Below are 21235 nucleotides of genomic sequence, written 5' to 3'. Positions count from 1 at the left end.
AGCCAATATGGAATGACTCCATTCCCCCAAAAACAAGATGATTGCAATTTCAATATCTTCTGCAAAAGTAGATAAAAAGGCAAGCAAGCAAACAAAAAACCTTGAACTTTATATTGGATACAGTGACTCCCAGTTTTAAGCACACGTGGAAATTCTTACCTACAGATAAAATTTTAGTGATATTCTTCCCATTGTTTTTCATATATATGAAATGAAACATATGTATGAAAAAGGTATTTGGATATATGTAACATTTATGCATATATTATATATGCAACATATGCATAAATTATATACATGCAACATTTTCATTGTTGGCGGTCAGTTTTAAGGGAGAATATAGAGTACTTTAATCCTAATAATAGAACTTGTAAATGTAACTTAAAGGAAGTCACCTCCACTCCCACAGTAACTTCTAGTTTTACAGCAGTACTAAGAGCTCTGTGCTTATTCCTTTATCTAGAGCACAGCTTTTTGATCAGTTGCTCCTCCATACAACCTCTAGACCTCCTCTCTACATCTCTGCTTCTTCCCTGATCCCAAAGGTGATGACAATGGGGGAAAGGACCATTCATCCTGTACTGCCCTCTCATCCTATGATCCCATGGCACCTGTTCTTTCCACTCTCCCCCATAAACTTATTTGTTTATTTTTAGAGACAGGGTCTCACTCTGTCACCCAGACTGGAGTGCAGTGATACGACCTTAACTCACTGTAACCTCTAACTCCCGGGCTCAAGCAAGCTTCCTGCCTCATCCTCCCAAGTAGTTGGGACTACAGGCACAAGCCACCACACTGGCTAATTTTCTTTTTTAAAAATTTTTGAGAAAGGAGGTGTTGCCATGTTTCCTGTGCTGTTCTCAAACTCCTGGCCTCAAGGGAGCTTACTGCCTCAGTTTCCCAAAGTGTTGGTATTACAGGCATGAGCCACCATACCTGGCCTACTTTTTAATGCTTCTATCATCCTCCAACTTATTAACTTTTAAAAAATATAAACATACATTACAGGTGAAAGAATAAAACAAGGAACACCCACTTACCAACCACCTAGAGTTAACAATGGTCACTTTTGCTTCCCCATCCCTCTGTCTCTCCTGCCATTTGAAACTAGGTAGCAGACATCACGAGACTTCATTCCTGAACACTTCACAGTATCATCCCTTTGAAAGCAGAAACATAAGCTTACAGGTTCAATTAATTAATTTCTAGCCGATTTAGTGAGCTTTAGCAGTTTTACTTAAACATTTGTTTTCATTTTTCTTGGGCTATCTTCCACCTTAAAGAAACAAAACACACACATACACACACACACCCCCACCCCCACCCCCAAAACCAAGCCAGTAGCTGAAATACACGTTGCAGCATAATATCTGATGTAAGGTTTTTATAAGGACTGCCCACACAATGTTGTTCGCCTGTGTGGTGCCTTTGGCCTCATAGTAGAATCACTGACATCTTAGAAGAAAGCATCCAGGCTGGTAACCTTGTAGGGAATAGCTCTCTCGAGAATGTCAGACTTGGTCAATTATGCAATTGTTTTGGGAATTTTACCCCTGGGCACTTCTGGTTTGTCTGAAGAAGCCCAGCAGTAATGAAAGTGGACAGGACTCCACCCACAGAGGAGTTTTGTCCTGGAGATGGTGTTAGGCATCTCTGGAAAGACCTCTGCTCAACCTTCACCAACCAGGGCAGCCGTAACAACAGCAGGAAGTGACAGTCTCTTCCTCACCTAACTGGAATCAGTGAGGGTGTAACATTATCAGGACACATTCAGTATTTAGGCTGAGCCACTGGAATTAAGGGATTTTGGGGGTTGGGGTGTGGGGATGGAAGATGGGAGCAGCTCACAGTCCTGCCTAAGGTACAAGGGAATCTTAGTGCTCTCTTCCTTTTCTGGCCATTCTTACTATATCTCCCCCATTCTTTCTTCCCCATCTCCCAAGAATAATGAAAGCTAACATTTATATATGGCTGAGAGGCAGTGCAGCAAAGTGGTCAAGAGCTTGGACTCTGGGCCACACTGCCCAAGTTTGAGTCTCAGTTCTGTCATTTACTCAATAGGTGATGCTGGGCAAGTTACTTAACCTGTGTGCCTCCATTTCCTCATCTTGAAAGTGGGGATGATAACATCACCACATATTTCCTGGGAGCTTGTGAAGAGTAAATAAGTTAATATATGTAAAGTACCTAGAACAGTGCCTGACACTATTAGCTATACTTTTTTTCATTTACTAAGCAATTACTTTATATAAAGCCCTTTTCATGATTCAACTCCTTTAATCTAACAATAACAACAACAAAAAAAACATAAGAAAAGGCTATCAGGACGGGCATGGTGGCTCACGCCTGTAATCCCAGTGCTTTGGGAGGCCAAAGTAGGCAGATCACTGGAGGCTAGGAGTTTGGAGACCGGTCTGGGAAATATAGTGAGACCCTGTCTCTATAAATGTTTTTTTAAAAAATTAGCCAGGCTTGGTGGCATACACCTGTAGTCTTAGCTACCCAGGAGGCTGAGGTGAGAGGATTACATGAGCCCAGGAGTTAGAGGTTACAGTGAACTATGATAGCACCACTGTACCCCAGCTTGGGTAATAGAGCAAGACTCTGTCTCTTAAAAAAAAAAAAAAAAAAGCTATCATTATTCTCATTCCACAGATGAGGAAAATTAAGTTCAGATTAAGTTCACTAAATTTCCAAGATTTCCCAGTCAGTAAGTGGAGGGGCCACGATTTGAACTCAGGCAATGGGTCTCCAAGGTCACATCTTTGGCCATTCAGCTCTGTGGCTTCCCAAGTCAGGACACAAGAACTCCAAGTTACTGGTTAGGGACTATTTCATTCTCATAGGCCTTGATAACCATTCCCTTCCCTACCCCGTAACAGAATTTATTCATATTTTCCCACCCCAAGCACACACATACATACACATGTACATAGGGTTTTTATAAGGCTTATTCCATTAAAGCATGACACCAAGCCACATTACACTTTGTTTTGCGTTGCTGCACATGCCAAAGCCGACCAATGGTACTGACAAGCCCCTGCCCCAGCTTCCAGGGCCCTGACCACATTCCCCTCTCACCCCCCAAGTGCACCACTAGACAAATTCTGAGCTAGGAGCACAGTTCCCAACTGTACACCTCTTTGTTAAATAATGGCTCAAAACTGACGTGAGTAGCAGTGATGCATTTTGGAAGTTCAAAAACTAAAGACAAACGGGAGGAAAGTAGGTTGTTCTGGAAGCTCTGTCAGCTAATTCCATGTAGACAGGTGACCCATATTATGTCAATTAAGTGCTGTTCTAGAGGCATTCTGCCATGGGCTTTTTACATTGAACATTTTAGGGTAATGGGGAGACAGATTAAGGTTTGCTGAATGCACCAGGGCCTTTCCTTTGTAATTCAATTAACAGAACAAGACATGGACTTTTGTTGAAATCCTCCCAGGTGGATGAAAGGCAAAGTGGGGCACAGACTTTTAAGTCCATGAGGGTAAAAGTAGGCTCAGACAAGGCTGTTCAGCTTCTGGAGTGTGTGCCATGTGCAAAGATGGGGCACAGCAGTGTTTGCCCATGAAGCCCAGGTAGACAATGAGGAGTAAAAGGTACATGGCTAATAGAGTCTTGAGACCTCCTGCCCCAGCTGAGATCTCTCGCTTCCTGCCCAGTGGCTGTCACTTTCCCCCTTCCTTCCATCCTGGGCTTTTGAACACTTCCATATCCTGAATTCCTTTTCTCAAAATGCTTCCAGGAAAATGTATCGGTCCTTTATGATTTGGCTTCCAGCTCCTTCTTCAGCCTCATTTCTTGCTGTGACTCCCTCTGAGCACATTGGCCTTTTTCAGTTCCTTAGCTAGCCCCCCTCTTTCCTGCCTCAGGGCCTTTGCACACATGCCATTTGTTCATTTGTTTTCTGCCTGTCATGACTCTACCAGCAACTCTCTTAATGACCTCAAATTCATCCTGCAGATCTCCGTTTTCCTGGCTTCCTGGAATACTGCTAATTTCTAGACATAAATACAGTTTCCACATCTATATTTGTGATTATATTATTGTATATCTTCCCCACTAGACAGGAACCTCCATGTTGGTGCCTGTCTTGGTTCACAATTACATACATAGGGCTTATCATAGCTTCCGCCCCACGCTGGGTACTAAATATTTATTCATTGTTGAATGAATCCATGAATGAATGGATCAATTCCATTCTTTCAGAGTCCTGGTCTCTCAATGCATTTCTTTTCTCAGTTTGTATGCTGCTTAAAGGATCTTGAGTCTGAGGCATCAACCAAAGCAACAGTGGGATTTTCAGAAAGGAATGGTTGTAGACTGTTGGGAAGAACTGCAAGAAGCCAGGTTTCCACAATCCATTTCTCTTCATTTCTGTCTTTAGTGCCTTCATCAATGCACAGACAGATGCCTGAAGATGTCAGAGTTTAGCTTATTAACAAATGAGCTATACAAACTTCCTCAGTATTCATACTCAAGGGGGAGAAGTCAAATTTGGGCCCTGCAGTTACATGCAGCTCTGAAGGGGGTGCCTCTGCCTACGAATCAGTCACTCACGGGGTCCTTTATGCAATCCCTGATGGTTGCTATGATCTTACAGCAGGCCCTTTATTTTCCTTTTTGGTCTTAAACTCCTCTGCCAAGTACAACACCATGCCTTCCTCAAAATCATAGTAAGGTATACCCAAGTCAAATGAGGCTGATTTTAGAAGGAAGAGGTTATTGGCACTTTTGTCACCATTGGAAAGAGTGTAATTAGGTACAACATTTTTAGCAGATAATTCAGCAATATCTGTTGAATTTTTAATGTTATACCCTTTCACTTGAAAATTCACCTTCTGAAGATTTGCCCTGAAGAATTCTCACACAGCACAAAAAGATCAAAAAGACTTATGTACAAACACGATTCATATTTTATTAAAAGCTGAAGGAAAAAGCTCAATTATCCAATAGTAGAGACGGGCTAGATAATTCTGGTAAAGTTATTCTATTTGCCAGAGTCACTCAATGGAATATTACATAGCCAGAAAACAGAATGAATTCTATATACTGACATTGAAAGATATCCATAATATACTGTTAAGTGAAAACAATGAGATTCAGAATAGTGCAGTTCTTTATTTTATAATGATAGGTAAATATCTGTTAATAACTATGGTTATATAAGAAGTTTACATGAAAATTTTGATTTCTATATTGTACCCTAGTATTATTTATACTTTATAAGTGTATTTTACTTAAATATAACAATCAAATTTACATTATAAAAGCAAAGGTAAAAAATTGTCTTTAGGCTGGGTGCGGTGGCTCATGCCTATAATCCCAGCACTTTGGGAGGCTGAGATGGATGGACCACTGGGTCAGGAGTTTGAGGCCAGCCTGGCCAACATGGTGAAACCCCATCTCTACTAAAAAAAAAAAAAAAAAAATTAGCTGGGTGTGGTGGCGCACACCTGTAATCCTAGCCACTAAGGAAGCTGAGGCAGGAGAATTGCTTGAACCCAGGAGGTGGAGGCTGCAGTGAGCCGAGATCGTGCCACTGCCCTCCAGCCTGGGTGACAGAGCGAGACACTCTCTTCTCTCTCTCTCTCTCTATATATATATGGATAGATAGATAGATAGATAGATAGATCTTTAAAATATGACAGATCATTTTTATTAACTTGACCAAGAGTCTGTCCTTAGACATAGCACCAGACTTAAAAGAATGCAGCTCTCCATGGTTTCTAGAAAAACTAGGCATTTGGGCCTGTGGTAGCCAGCCTCCAAGATGACCTGCAATAAACCCTGCCCTAGTATTCACATCCTGTGTGACCAACAGAATAGTGTAGAAATGATGATATGGTACTTCTAAAATGACATTACAAAAGACTGTGCCTTCTGTCTTGGGCCCTCTTTCTTGGATCGCTTGCTCTGGGAAAAGCCAGGTCATGAGCAGTCTATGGAGAGGCCCCGGCCAAGAGAAACTGAGGCCTCCTGCCTACAGCCATATGAATGAGCTTAGAACCAGATCCTCCAGACCCACTTAAGCCTCAGATGACAGCCGCCCTGGCTAATACCTTAACTGCATCTTTGTGAAGGCGCCTGAGCCAGAACCACCCTGGATTCCAGACCCACAAAACTATTAGAAGATAGATGTTTGTTGTTTTAAGACATTAAGTTTGGGTTAATGTGTTATGTAGCTATAGATAACTAATACAGGATCCAGTCAACTCTATAATTTTTAGTGCCTATTTCCCAACCTGCACATATTAACTTTATACTCTAAGCCTAGTCTCACATTGGTTCTGTCTTTATACCAACCTAAATCGGTAAAGACCAGCAACTAAAGTTAGTGTAGGGTATTCTGTTCTCTCCTCAGGAGGATACCACTAATGATGAGGAGAGCGGGGCTGAATCCAAGGGACATCACCGGGATCATAGGATCCAGAAATCAAATTTGGTTATCAAACCTTCAAATGAAAATCCTTTGGTTTAAAAAAGACTTCTACCTTTTCTATTCGACCCAATCAAATTGTTACATTATTGAGACAGGCAGTGGTTCAAATTAAATGTCACAGAAGAACACCCTGACAATGAGAAAAGGAGAGAACACTGGGAAAAGCTGTCCATTGTTTCCTTGCTAAATGCAATCTCTGATGAAAGAGGAATGTACTCCTTTTCAATACAGGTTTAGTTTTGCTGAACACCAAATGCAGAGAGGGAAATGAATTCTCACTGCAGAAATTCTTCTGCTATTACTGTTGTTATACTTCTACTTAAGACCCTTAATTTCAATGCTTTTGAATCCAGCCATAAATATCTGTTCAAATAGTTGTAGGATGATTTATTTTCTGTTTAAAATGGTTTGTACATGTATTTTATATAACTAAAAAATGTCTGAATGAATCAGCACTTCACAAATCAATGACAGGTCAGAGGAGCATGGCCAGCATGTCTGGAAGGAACCAATTTCTCCCATAGCACCATCAATTCATTGCTAGCTTGGTCCAAGGAGACTTGGCAGTGGCTGTCAGCCTGAATAAAATCCAGGAACCGTCATGCCTGTGCCTCCAGCGTGGCTTAGTGATAAAGTCACGGAGTCCCTGTAAAAGATTCTCCAGCGGCCAGGCGCGGTGGCTCATGCCTGTAATCCCAGCACTTTGGGAGGCTGAGGCAGGCGGATCACGAGGTCAGGAGATCGAGACAATCCTGGCTAACACGGTGAAACCCTGTCTCTACTAAAAATACAAAAAATTAGCCGGGTGCGGTGGCGGGCGACTGTAGTCCCAGCTACTCGGGAGGCTGAGGCAGGAGAATGGTGTGAACTCGGGAGGCGGAGCTTGCAGTGAGCCCAGATTGCGCCACTGCACTCCGGCCTGGGCAAAAGAGCAAGACTCTGTCTCAAAAAAAAAAAAAAAAAAAAAAAAAAAAATCTCCAGCAGGCTGCATGCAAAATATATTCTACACACATATGTTCTATTTTCATGATTATAGGGAGATGCCAGTGTGACAGATCAAATGCAAATTCATTTAAAAATACTGTACAATTAATAGCTTTCTCAACCAATGGATATTAAAAGTACCTCTCTTATCCTATAATGTATTGAGATTTATAAAAGTTTTTAAAAGAAATCTTTTCCAATTCAAAGTGTTGGGAATTATTGTTCTAGAGATGCCAATGCAAGGTTAAAAAATTCTTATTCTTCACTAAGATATAATGGCATTCTAATCCAGTTTTACCACTCTGTAAAAGTAAAAACTCAGTAAATTGATTAAACCAAATCATGCTTCAGGCATAAATTTACATTTACAGAATACTAATTTTAAACAAAAAAAGAGAATAGGCCCATTATATATCAGTACGTATGGTACATAAAATGTATCACAATGTCTTCATTCCTAGTAGGTTTTTTAAAAAAACAAAGCTTAATATGAAATAGTTAAATAAAGAAGGAGGCAGGAGGAAAGGGGCAGGGCTCCTGAGGGTCAGGTGGTAGGAAAGGCAGAGAGTAAAAATTCTTGCCTCATTTGGAAAGCCCAGATTCTAGCAACTTCTGTGCAATAAAGTCATAGCAATAGTCCCCTGAGTTTATTAGCTGAGAAGGGTGAAGAAGGAAAATGCTATCTGTTTCAGTTCTCTGTTGTACCGAAGGGTACCCTGTGTATTAGTCTGTTCTCATGCTGCTTATAAAGACATACCCAAGACTGAGTAATTTATAAAGGAAATGACTCACAGTTCTGCACGGCTGGGGAGGCCTCAGGAAACTTACAATAACAGCATAAGGGGAAGCAAACACATCCTTCTTCACATGGCAGCAGCAAGGAAAAGTGCCGAGTAAAATTGGGGAAAGCCCCTTATAAAACCATCAGATCTTGTGAGAACTCACTAGCTATCATAACAACAGGATGGGGGAAACTTCCCCGATGATTCAATTATTTCCACCTGGTCCCTCCCACAACACGTGGGTATTATGGGAACTACAACTCAAGATGAGATTTGGGTGGGGACACAGCCAAACCATATCACCCTGCCAAAGAATATCCCCTCTGTTGCCATGGTTGACTTCTATGGCAAACTCAGCTTCCGCTCTTTTGGAACTTGTCTTGTCATTCAGACTGAAAGAGTAAAGGTAACTAAGGTGGATCTAATGTGCCTAAATTTATTTTTATTTTTTCACTGTTAATCTAAAGGTATGGTCAGAAGAGCTCAGCCAAACCATGTAGTGAGGTATTTAGGATGAAAATTTTATTGCAATTTTAACACAGATGATCATTTTTATTTTCAAGATACTTATCTACTGTAGTTTTCATTTATATGGTAAACAGAAAATATAAACCCCCTTAAAGATTGAAAACCACAGCTATCTCACAATAAAAACGTAAAACAAATATACTTCCGCAAATAATTCTTTCCAATATTATTGAATCTTAAGTGTCTAGGAAGCAAGAATAGACTTTTCTCAAGATTGGAGCCACAGTGAAAGGTAAATAGTTATTTGGGACAAACTATTTCCAATCCCTGAGTGATGGGGTGATTCAGGAGCATGGATGCAGCGAGCCAACCAAGTCAGAAGTTGCAGAGAATATAAACTCCTCCATCTCCCACAATTCCTCACACTCACATAACAAGAAACTGACACTGAAAAATCTTCAATACAATGGCAAAAGAAAAAATATTTGTAAGTGTAGATATATTTCCATTTACATTTATCTGTCAAGATCTGTCAGAACCTACATATCCAAACCGTAATGTTCTGTGTGTCCCCAGCTGACTGGGCAATCAGGCAGACGTAGCAACTGTTTGAAGATGTCTCATATATCAATGGGCACAAAGTGCTTTCCGAAGAATAATTTTTTTAAAGAAATGAAGCTGATCGACAACTTGCTAAGACACAAATATGACACCGAAAACTCAACTTGAATCTCACAATGGGCGTGGACACAAACACCTTTAGTCTTGATGTTGCGCTTGTTTTTGGAGCATGAGTGAGTCAAAAAGCTTGAAGTTTGGTATTAAAATATTTTTAATCATTGCATCTAGTTTCCCTCTTTCTCAACACTAGAGTGAAAGGGGTATATATACAGAGCAGCCACATCAGTCTGTGAAGCCCAGGCCCCTGCACAGATCATGCTGCAGCTGCCTTAGCTGGGAGTGGGTGGGCCAGGGCAGTTCATCCCAACAACATCTCCATATGGTGCTCTGAGTAACCCCAAGTGAATCCCTCTCTGTAAAGAATTCTAACACATCCTATGCAAGATGGTAAGGCACTTTTACTATTCTTTGCCCCTCCTTTCTCTCTCTTCCTAGGTTCTGAGGCAGAGGCTGAAATTCATTTCCCAGGCTCCCTTGCAGCTACGGTACAGGTACACACTCAGGCTCCTGCCAGACCCTGAACTGGAAGCTGGTAATGTGGAGAATCAGTGATGGTACATGTGGGTGTGATGGCAGCTACTCTGGGCTTTCAGAGACAGCTGTGGCAGCAATTCCAGTGGCAGTTTTTGAGCACCCAGGGTCAGGTGTTGGCTGTGTGAGCTGTGGTGTTTGCATCCAATAGAGGCAGGTGGGGTACCTTCTTAGGATCGGCTCTGTGGTGTGATTTGAGTGTTATTCTGTCTACCCATCCTGCGTGTCTGAAGATTCTCTAGCTCTCCTGAGATTCTCTGAGCATTGCATGCCTTTTGAGAAATTCCTTCTATGGTAAAGTTCACCAAAGCTGCTGACTACTGCTTTTAACTAAGAATGCCCATGGTGGATACAGCTTGGGAACAGAACAAAATTCTCTGAGGTTGGAGTCCTTGTTATTTGCAGCAAAGGTTATTTGATTAGGATTTGGGTCACAGCTACCCTGTCACTGTCTGAGTTCTTCCCAAACCATAGAATTGGTGGTGGTTTTCATTTTCTGACCTTGCAGGGACACAAGGGAAAATATTGAGTACATCTGTGGAAGTCCCTGCCATCTTCTAAGGATTTATTGTGCAGGTCTATGCTACTCAAATAATGATATTCTTCTTGATCTTAGGGGAAAAAAAGAGAATTGAAAAACTCCAGAAAAGACTGGAAATCGTAGAGGTCTGGAACTGTGTGTGTTCACTGCCATAGGGGAAGTATTTTTTTAAAATAATACAATAACCCAAAAACAGATTTCTTTCTGCCTTGCCCAAGATTTTGAACATCACCAATAATATTTGAGCAGCTGTGAGCACATAAGTCCACGCCCTTGCTCAAACCACATATTAAATATAATCAATTCTTGTTATTCATGGTAGTTATGTTCTATAAATTGCCAAAAACACAGAGCATTGCATCTAGCAAAAATATGGGGTTAGGTTGCTTGGAGCCTCCGTTAAACATTTTGGTCAACCAATCAACATATAACCTTGTTTTCTGTGTGCTTCTGTTTAAAAGACATCTTATTTAATATCTATTGTTGATTCATTAACATTAAACTGGAGGTAAATATAATCACTTGAAATGATTACATATGAAATATATCATTTCAAATATAAAGCATTATATTTCACTGAACTATTGGGTATGTAAATTGCTTGTAGTTTTTACTATTATAAATAGCTCTACTGTAAACAATTTTAAAGAAAGTTTTCATTTTCTTTACCATCATTTCCTGAGGATAAATACCCCAAACAGGTTGAAGAAAGTAAGTATCCCTGATTGCTTATAATAAACTAAGTAGGTCCTTTCAGAAAGTGATGACTAGCTTTCCTGTTTCCACAATAGTTCTCCTGCATTGAATTTTTCTCCTGCATTGGATTTTATTTTATTTTTCCTTCTTTTTGAGATGAGGTCTCCCTCTGTTACCCAGGTTGGAGTACAGTGGTGCAATCATGGCTCACTGCAGCCTCGACCTGCCAGACTCAAATGATCCTCTGACCTCAGCCTCCAGAGTAGCTGAGACTACAGGTGTGCACTGCCCGGCTAATTTTTAAAATTTTTTGTACAGACAGTGTCTCTCTATGTTGTCCAGGCTGGTCTTGAACTCCTGGATTCAAGCAATCTCCCACCTTCGCCTGCCAAAGTGCTAGGATTATAGGCATGAGCCACCATGCCTAGCCTATTTCTTTAATTTTAATAAATTAATAGATATGACTATATCTCATTTTTGTTTTCTTTTGCATTTACTTAATTACTGGTGAGGTTGAAGAGTTGTTCATACATTGACTCAGTTATTCATTCAATTAATTAACATTTATCAAGTTCCTACTAGGCAGACCAGGAAACCAGGCCTGTGTCAGACACTGTCCCTGCCTTTGGGGGAACCTCTCCTCCACCTGTCTTTACTTTTATACAAACTGCCTGTTAAAATTCAACTGTCTGCTTATAGGAGGCTTGTGCCATCTTTTTAGCTTGAATAAGCACTTTATGTAATATAGAAAACAAATATGTACCTATTATATTTTCAATATCTTCCCAATTTACTCTTTTCTTAGTTTTGATGGTTTGGTTAAATAACTATAATTTTTATGTAGCCAGAAATAACAGTCATACTCAAAATGAAAATATTTAATAATTAGAAAGATAAAATATCAATATGTGATAAAATCAAAAATATTCAATCAAAATCTATTTAAAATTTCTTTTGTTTGCCGAATTAACTATATCCTAAAATATACATGCTACATTATGGAGAAAATAATTTCCAAAATATTCTAGAAATTTCCAAATCATTGGTCTTTTTTTTTTTTTTTTTTTTTTTTTTTTTACAGATTGTTATTGTGATCTTAGTTGATGTAGCTGTCACCTAGCTAAGTGATGCTCCTGTTCAAACCATGTAATAACCACATCAATAACTTCACTGTTATACTGACAGTCTGCTCCTGGGCACACTGCAGGCTCTGCACTACTGGGTTATTATATACCTGGACGCTAATGCCTCCCAGAGGGCCTATGCTCCAACTGACTCTGCCCCTGCACCCCCATTCTCCCCAACCCCCACTTCCAATACACTGCCACCAATGCCACCTGCTCCACTGCCTGCTTTGTCATCCCTGACAACGTAGAGCAGAGGGAGGGCACTGTGCACACCTCCACTATCACCTCCTGGACCACTCAGTGGCTACTGGGGCTGTCAATATCTATGCTGGCCGTCCTCCCATGTCCACTACCCCACCATGGTCACTGATGGGTGGCATGATAAGATGCCTTATAATCTCAATAAAGAGATACTTTCTCAGCTGGGCGTGGTGGCTCACGTCTGTAATCTCAGCACTTTGGGAGGCCTAGGCAGGCCAATTGCTTGAGCCCAGGAGTTTTGAGATCAGTCTGGGCAACAAAGTGAGACTGCTTCACTACAAAAATAGAAAAAAAAAATTAGCTGGGCATGGTGGCGCACACCTGTGGTCCCAGCTACTTTGGGAGGCCGAGCTGGGAGGATTGCTTGAGCCTGGGAGGTTGAGGCTCTGGTAAACCATGATCACACTGCACTCCAGCCTGGGCAACTTTTTTGTCTCCAAAAACAAGAAAAGAAAAAAAAAGAAATACTTTCTCTTTACCAACTGGTATGAAAACATTTCAGTATGTTAACACCCAATATAGCTCTAATGGTGCATGCCAACTCTGGATATCCCAAAACAAATGCTTTATATAAAATGATAATTCAGAAACATAATTCTGGCAGATTTAACACTTACTTAGATAGCAAATCCTAAGCATTCTCAAATATTTTAGATGGTCAATATGGCAGGGTGTGGGAACACACTGGTATCATCCTCAAATTCTCCACATTTGAGCTTTGCATGCATAGACTGAATATCTAACCTAAATAAACAAAACCCAAAGTCAGCTGATGAAAGCATATAAAGGATGGATACATTTACACCATTACTTTTATTCAGTCATGACTGTTGAGCTACTCTTTCTGGCAATTAGACGACCAATAGATCCAAAATCTCACTAAGGCCAGTTGGAAAGAACTTTAGGAAAGCAAAGTTTCTCTCTGCTCTGCCCCAGGCCCATTTCTACCCTCTTGCAGAGAACATGGAAAGAAGACACAGAATTGGTTTCTGGGAGTAAAAGTATTGAGTCTGTTAAGAAAAATGTTCCAAAGCTCAGAAAGAAGGCAGAAAGATTACTGTGTGCCCTTCAATGTCATACTAGATCCTAGGTTCATCTGACACTGTAGAAGGACACTTATTTGAATGAAAAAATAACCCCAAAGCTTATGGTTTTATTGCCCTGTGGGACATTAACCAGTTTTGAATATAACTTGGCAATCTCATTTCCGCATTTCTTCTTTCTTTGATTATATATAATTCAGTCTCGTGTATTCCTGAAACCAGGTTTTTTCACTCAGTGTTTCCTTCAACGAGTTAATCAAATCTTTTACATGTGCTTGTTACATATTTGTATGAGATTTCATGTTCTTAACTTTTTCAATAAGTATATAAAAATGCTCCAAGTCACTAATCATTAGGGAAATGCAAATAAAAATGGCAATGAGCTATCACCTCACACCTTTCAGAATTAGAATTTAAAAAACAGAAAATAACAAGTACTGGTGAGGATATGGAGAAATTGGAGCCCTTGGGTACTGTTGAGGGGAATGTAAAATGGTTCAGCCGCCATGGAAAACAGTATGATGCTTCCTTAAAAAATTAAAAATAGAACTATCATATGATCCAACAATTTCATTTCTGAGTATATACGTGAAAGAATTAAAATCAGGGTCTTGAAGACATATTTGTACACTCGTGTTCATAGCAGCATTATTTACATTAGGTAAAAGGTGGAAGCAACCCAAGTGTCCACTGATGGATGAATGGGGAAACAAAACATGACAAATACTTCCAATGGAATATTATTCCACTGTGAAAAGAATGGAAATTCTGACACATGCTACCATGTGGATGAACTTTAAAGACGTTATGCTAAGTGAAATAAGCCAGTCATAAAAATACAAATACTGTGTGATTCCACTTATATGTATGTAGTCAAATTCGTAGAGACAGAAAGCAGAATGCTGACTGCCAGGGACTGGGGGGAGGGCAGAATAGGGAGCTATTGTTTATTTAAAACAGAGTGTCAGGTTTTAAATTTTTAAAAATTTTTTTATAGAGATGGGGGTTTCACTGTGTTGGATTTTCAGTGTTGCCAGACGAAGAGCTCTGTAGATGGATGATGATCATGGTTGAACAACAATGTGAATGCATTTAATGCCACTGAACTGTACTCTTAAAAATGGTTATGATGGTAAGTTTTATGCTACAGGTATTTTACCATACTTTAAAAAGTTTATTTTCCTTTCCCTATCCTCAATTTTGAACACAAGTCCTAATTCTGTTTAATGTCAGAACTATTATTACTTCAGTTCCATCCCAGCTAGGGATGGCCTAACCCTCAAGGGAGTAGGGCTGGCTCAGAGACTGTGGCATCAGTTAGAGAGTGGCTGGAACCTGGTGGAGGCAAAGCCAGTCAAGAGCTGATGGAGGTAGGGGCGGGGGCTGAAACAGGCAGGGAGAGGGGAAAGGATCAAGTTCTCCAAACAAGCCTTAGAGCAAACTATTTGTCAGAAAGGGGTCAGGACAAGAAATATGCTGTAGAGACAGGGTGGTGTTAAAAGGGAGAGAATCATACACCAGGACATAGGTCCTTGAAGATCAGGTCAATTCCAGAGTAGAGATGGGGGTCCCAGAAAGCTCAACAAGGCACCATCAGATACAGAGATCTTCTCACAGCTGCTCTTTCTTTCCACTTTTTCCATCTTTCCTCACTGCTGCTGAAGGGAAATACACCAGAATCTTATGGTCTTTATTAATGAGTGGTCTGGATTACCTCACCATTTGATTTCCACCAAATCCTCATGGTATTGCAGTAGGAGCACTGAAGGGAGAATTGACAATACCCAAGTGCTGTAGCTAGCTGTCAAAGAAAGGGGACAGTGCCTTGGTTCCAGGAGCAGTTGGCCGGGAAGCTCTTCCCTATGGGTGGCAGAGACATTCCTCATCTCAGAGGGTGGAACGTTACAGAGTTCGAGGGCTCTGCAATGAGTTGCACATTTGCGTTCAGTGCACATTGTACCATTTTTAGTTATTTTTAATTCAGACAAAGAGCTTTCCCTGGTCCTTTGTGGCTGTTTGTTTGTTCCATTGGGCTTTTGCTGGAGCTGTTATTTAACAGTTTCCTCTTTCTTTCTTTAATAAGTGATCTTTTTTAGCTTTGTTTCATGTTACTTGCTTGTATCTTTCACTTTTTATTAAACAGGGATGAGGAAGCAAGGCAAGAGCTCTGAGAACCATCCCATCATTTCTCCTGGTCAGGTCTGTGGTGTGCCTTCCTACATCCATCCCAATGCTCATCAGAACCATATGTCAGATCCAGCAAAATCTAAAGGCAGGGGCTACTTCTACCCTTAAAATTGTTCTTGCAAGTCATTCAAAAGAACCACTAAGAAAGGAAAAAAATAATTCTCTGTCATTTCCTGTATAATTTAAATATTTCATAATCATTTTTAAGCAATAATATTAGCCTCAAAGGCAGCTTGGGGACATGGTTGGAATAATGCCACTCCAAAATTTTTAGAAAATGAGATCTGTAAACTAGTATTCACGTTCTCTAACATATGTAACCACAGGACACAGGCAATTCACTTGAGAAGCCCAGGCCATAGATGGAAAGTAAAATAAATGGGAAACAATATCCAGAGAGCATGAACCCTCTAGGGAACAGTTAGGGAGTGTTAAATACATAGCCAGAGGGTTTCTCTGCTGATAGAGCCCCTTTCATACCAGCAGCCCTCCCAGTCATCTCATTTTAAGGCAGAACTTGAAAAGAATGTTAGTACTATGCAGATATTTCCCACTAACTTGCTGTAAAACATTATTCCTTCAAAACATTGTGGGGCACACAGCTGTTACGCCCCTATGGGACCCTGGCTCCAACATGGCAGAGCCAATGACAGTCTGTCTACTTGGCCATCACGTAAGTTCACATAGCCTCCCATCACATAAGTTCCTTGCCCTCCCAGAACCAGGTGAGAAGGGACCCTACACTATTTGGTAATCTACTAGGAAATGAAGGCAACATTAAACATGGGCTTATGTCCCTGGAAAGCAAATTTGATCATGGATTCACCCATTTAATAACTTTTTCATCAAACTCCTCAACTTCTCTCTCCTTTTTTGAAGTTACTGCTAGAATACCAGTTCAACTGGAAATTTGGTTCCATCTGTGGGGCCTACCAAGTGACACTTCTTCATTTTAACATTATCCTTTTTACGTCACAGGTTTACTCCCATGATGCCCCCACCCCGGAATTGTCCAAGATGACAACCTGCCTCCTTAGTTATGGGGGCCATCACTTCTACAGCTGCCTGACATTACAAAGTCTCATTCTTCACCTAGATGATCAAACCAAGGAAACTCATACATTTCCTAACTGTAAGTGAATGACTTGACTCTACCGTATTCAGCCTAGATTGACCTGGACTGTCCAACTCTAGTTAGTGCTAACAAAGCAGGCAGTATACAACATATATTCCTAAATTTCCAAAGGCCAAAATTCTTCTTCAGCCCTGAGGGCTCTTGGAATATACTCCATGGTAAGTCAACATTCACTCCTGGATTGTGGCAAAAAGGATGCCACCCAAAGAGACTGGCATCCACTCTAATATGATTCTACTGCATAGTAGCATTATTCACTTGTTCCTTTTGTGTCAACACTATTCCTCCTTTACTCACTTTATTATTTGTGATGGCTGTCATCATTATATAATTCATATATTCATCTTTTTTGGCTTTATGTTATGTTCAATAATGACACATTATTCTATTTCCTTATGATTTTAGTTCATGTATTATAATCCTGCCTTATATTCTAGTGTATGACTTTTTGTTTAAAGTGCGTATCTTTTATGTGGCATTTTAAAGTTTATAGCTATAATGATTGTTATATTTTGGCCATCTATCTTTCTTATTTTTGCTATTCCTTACTTTCACTTTATAAATGCCATAGTTATTAATTAAGCACCTTAAATATACTCCCTTCTAAGTAAAATTATTTCTATGTAAATCAAATCTGCACACAAACACATACACACACAAGTCACTAAAATTATCAAATTCATTTTTTGGTGATTTCTAGTTACAGCAATAATAAAACCCAAAGCTCCTAGGCTTCTTTCTATGGGTAAAAAAGAACATTTAGGCTATTGGTTTTAGTTCTTCCTCATCTTATCTCATTCTCAATTTTTGGACTGTTATTTGGAAACTTATACTTTTCTTGGGAGTCAGAAAGACACATATTCAATTCTGACTCTACAACTTAACAAAGCAAGTCACTTAACCTCTTTGAGACTATTTTCTCATCTGAAACAAGAGGACAATACCACCAGGGTTTTTGAAGACTGAATGAAATAATGTGTTATAAAAAAACTTGATAATTATAGATGTTCTCTAAATATTAGTTCCCTTCCTCTCTTCCTTTTACGTTTTAGATCACAATTTTATTCTGCAACGGGTCTATGGTCTATGCATTGATCCTCCTAGTTAATGTTTTTAGTATTCCATCTTGACAGCAGGACTTCATAAGGTGGCCACAGTGTGAAGAAATTCCTGTTCTGAATCCAAAGTGTAAGGTCATTGACTATTTAGGGTTAGTGGGTATATTAGTCTGTTTTCACACCGCTGATCAAGACATATCCGAGACTGGGCAATTTACAAGAGAAAGAGGTTTAACTGGACTTACAGTTCCACATAGCTGGGGAAGCCTCACAATCATGGTGGAAGACCAGGACGAGTAAGTCACGTCTTACGTGGATGGCAGCAGGCAAAGAGAGCATGTGCAGGACAACTCCCATTTTTAAGACCATCAGATCTTGTGGGACCCATTCACTATCACAAGAACAGCACAGGAAAGACCCGCCCCATAATTCAATCATCTCCCACTGGGTCCCTCCCACAACATGTGGGAATTATGGGAGCTACAAGATGAGATTTGGGTGGGGACACATAGCCAAACCATATCAGTGGGATATGTGAAAATCTTTCTCTAGCTTTTCCAAATGAATGACATCTTGCCTGGATAATTTTTTCCATAAAAAGAGCTGCAGATGTTGTTTCATTTCCTTGGGGAGTTCATGGTCTTAATTTCAGCTACCTCTGAAATCAGTACTTGGAATATTATCTGGCCTTTTTTCCAGATGTTTAAGATTTCTTCCTCACTGAAGTTTGAAAATGTTATAAGTAAACATCTTGGCATCTTTCTCTGGATGTTAATTTCCAGATTAACTTCCTAATATGTAGGCCACATCTTTAATGAATTCTGGAAATATTGTCTACCTTAAATTGTTGATTCGTTAACATTTATTTATTCTATTAGCTCAAGTACTTTCACCTATTATTTTTAAGTTAAAACACTGTGTTCCATTCTAGAAGTGGATCATTTTGGCCTGGCATTATTCATACATGTTTATTTAAGCTATCTAATTTTTTATTTGATTCTGTAGTTAATAAATATGCTTCCCTAATTAACTATTTAGTAGTTCTCCATGTAAACTCTTCTCTTTACTAGTTCTGGAAATATTCTTAATTGTATGTAATACTGTAATTTTCACTAAATGGCTTTTTATTTCCTGGCTTTAGTTATGTCAGGCAATTTTAAAGTTCATTGTTTATTTTTCCTATTCTTTTATAGTTTTGTTATGTGGAATTACAACTTTTAAAAATTAGCTGAATTATTTTAAAAGTTCTTCTTTGTTTTTTGGATACTGAGGCTATGTTATTGAAGATTTTTGTTTGAGAAAATGTCATTGGCATTTGAATGGGTTTACTATGAAGAAGGCTACCTATACTGCTACTTAGGCCATTAATTTCCCAGAAGCAACAGTATTTTTACTTTAAATTCTAGTTTTTAGAAATAAGTACAGAAGTACTGTAGGTTTTGTTAAACTAACAATAAAATTCTTCCAATAAGTGAGACTCCTCTATGTATTTTTATGTACCAATAAGCTTATATCTTGAGGTTTTATCTTCAAATGAGCCTCTGTCCAACAGATAAAATTATACTTTAAAAAAAAACTGAAATGTAAATAATTAGTTTCCTCTGTTAGGATTTTACTCTTAACATCATGACTGATCTAGAACTAAAAGAAGAAACATCCTGCCTAACCACACAGAGCTCAAAGTACTGTTTTCCTCCATAATAATAATCCACAATAATATGATCCATTGTAGCAAAGTTGGAATTAAGTCAAGTGGCGCAAAGCTCTGCTTTAACATTTCTTAAGTCAAGCTTATGACATCTGTCCCTGGAGATCTGAATTAGGAACTCCTCAGTATGTTAGTCTGAGAACAAGTTTTAGCATTAAGAAAAGAAAAGCTATTTATTTTTATATTTATCATACACCCAGCCATTTTACCAAATTTCCAACTCCAAAAGAAGCAAAAATCTTTATATATCGAGAAATGCACTTTAAAATAAAAGTACGATATATTTGAATTGAGAAGCATGTTTTCCAGATGGAAACCGCAAAATATAAAAAAGTCCTTTCCAATAATACATGATTTTAATGCAGTTGTAATTGGAATCTCAATGGTTGTTTTCCCCTTTTTGCAATATAACAAAATGAGTTTAAATTTTATATGGAAAAAATGTCAAACAATAGCAATAAATGTTTAAAAAGAAAAATAAAATGGGACCCAGTTACTTTTCTAGATGTTAAAACCTGAAATCAAACTATTATAATGAAGATGGTTTCATTGACATTGGAATAGAAAATAAATCCAGGAAATACAATAAAAAGCACAGAAATTGATCCAAATTGATCCAAGTATATGTGGAAACAATATATGACTAAAGTAGTGTTCCAATTCAGTAGATAAAAGAGGGTTTTTAAAGTAAATGATGTCATGGAGTTGGCTGTTTGGAGGAACATATTTATAGCTCACAGCATATACAAAATATATTCTAGATGGATTTAATACATAACATGGAGAAATGTTTTTTAAAATATTAGAAGAATAAGGAGGATATTTATATTACCTTGGATAGAGGAAATATGCCTAAGCAAGACAAGAAGCCAAAAAACCATAAAGGAAAACAAAGACATATGTGAATAAATACTTTTTAAAAAAAGAAAGAAAAAGAAAAAGTATGGTAAAGGATACTATAAGCAAAACAGACAAATGATGGGCTGGGAAAGAAATAACTGCAGCATGTAAAGTGGACAAAGTATTACTATCACTAATAAACTAAGGGTTCTGTATAAATTGAGGGAAGAGTCAAATAACCTTATAAAAACATGGGCAAAGGATTCGAAACGACATTCGCAGAAGAGAAAATGCAAAAGATCAATGACAACATATGAAAATATGCTCAACTTCACCAGAATTCAAGGGAATGCAAATTAAAATAGAATACCATTCCTCACCCATTAGAGTGGTAATTTCCAGTGATGACTAGGAGATAGAAAACAGGCAGGCTTATATTTACTAATGGGCATCCAAATTGCTACAACCTTTTAAGAAAGAAATCTAGCAATATATTTTAAAATTCAAGAGACCTAAGTGCTTTGACTCAACAATCCCCGTTTGGGATTCCACCACAGTGAAGCACGGATGTATGACAGGTTAATTAGAAGAAATACAACTACAACCAAGGAAGACAAAATTAACATTGTTCCACAGGTGACAGTGGAGTGAAGATGATGTAATCATTAACATGAATCTGTTAGATCCACAACTACCAGCTAGGTGAATTCTGTGACATTTGTCACATAAAAGATAGTTGCACATTAA

At 39.0% G+C, this 21235-nt stretch overlaps 1 protein-coding gene across 11 annotated transcripts in view; it reads right to left on the bottom strand.

The window, feature by feature from the left end:
- The window catches only part of GNG2 (G protein subunit gamma 2), a 122684-nt gene that overhangs the window by 55528 nt on the left and 45921 nt on the right, over positions 1–21235 (bottom strand). For 4 of the 11 annotated variants that reach the window (XM_063792908.1, XM_063792907.1, XM_054666016.2 and 1 more), the window contains one exon: positions 1041–1160. The exons of 6 other annotated variants lie outside the window; for them this stretch is intronic. The gene's annotated coding sequence lies outside the window, so the exon portion shown is untranslated. Of the gene's footprint in view, positions 1–1040; positions 1161–13134; positions 13262–21235 lie in introns of those variants that run through there. One more of the 11 variants, XM_063792909.1, reaches the window with a different exon arrangement.

Source organism: Pan troglodytes, chromosome 15 (assembly GCF_028858775.2).
Source record: "Pan troglodytes isolate AG18354 chromosome 15, NHGRI_mPanTro3-v2.0_pri, whole genome shotgun sequence".
NCBI lineage: Eukaryota > Metazoa > Chordata > Mammalia > Primates > Hominidae > Pan > Pan troglodytes.
This window is presented reverse-complemented; position numbering and strand designations above follow the sequence as displayed.